Raw genomic sequence first — 532 nt, 5'->3', positions numbered from 1 at the left:
GGATTAGATACTAAAATGGCAGTGTCATCGGCAAAACTAAATAATTCAATATTAATATTTGTTTTTATATTCAAAAGACCATTAATAAAAAAGGTGGGTAAGTGGATTTTGCTCTGCTGTACAGTAGGTTACAAGTGGGTCACTGTATAATAGATGGTATTAAATTTGAATTCAATGATAAAATATCATTGTATAAGTAAAACGATTCTGAGCGGAGACGGTATGTCAGTCTAGGTATAAGACATAATATTATATTATAGTCTATAGTATTTAAAAAAAATTGACCTATAATAGATACATATAATAAATTCCAAATTAATCATATCATAATATCTATTAGGTACTTATAACGCGTTATACATCAACAATAAACCGTGGTACTATCATGGATATATAATAGTATACTTTAGAAGTTTCAAGTACCCACGAATAATATTATACAATCACAACAAAATAACTAAAATAGCAGTGTTCGGAACGTTCAATAAAAAAATGAACTCGTTCACGTTCACGTTCAATCCTTAAAAAAGGA

This window comes from Acyrthosiphon pisum, chromosome X (assembly GCF_005508785.2).
Source record: "Acyrthosiphon pisum isolate AL4f chromosome X, pea_aphid_22Mar2018_4r6ur, whole genome shotgun sequence".
Lineage (NCBI taxonomy): Eukaryota > Metazoa > Arthropoda > Insecta > Hemiptera > Aphididae > Acyrthosiphon > Acyrthosiphon pisum.
The sequence above is the reverse complement of the archived record's forward strand: the minus strand, read 5'-3'. Positions refer to the sequence as shown.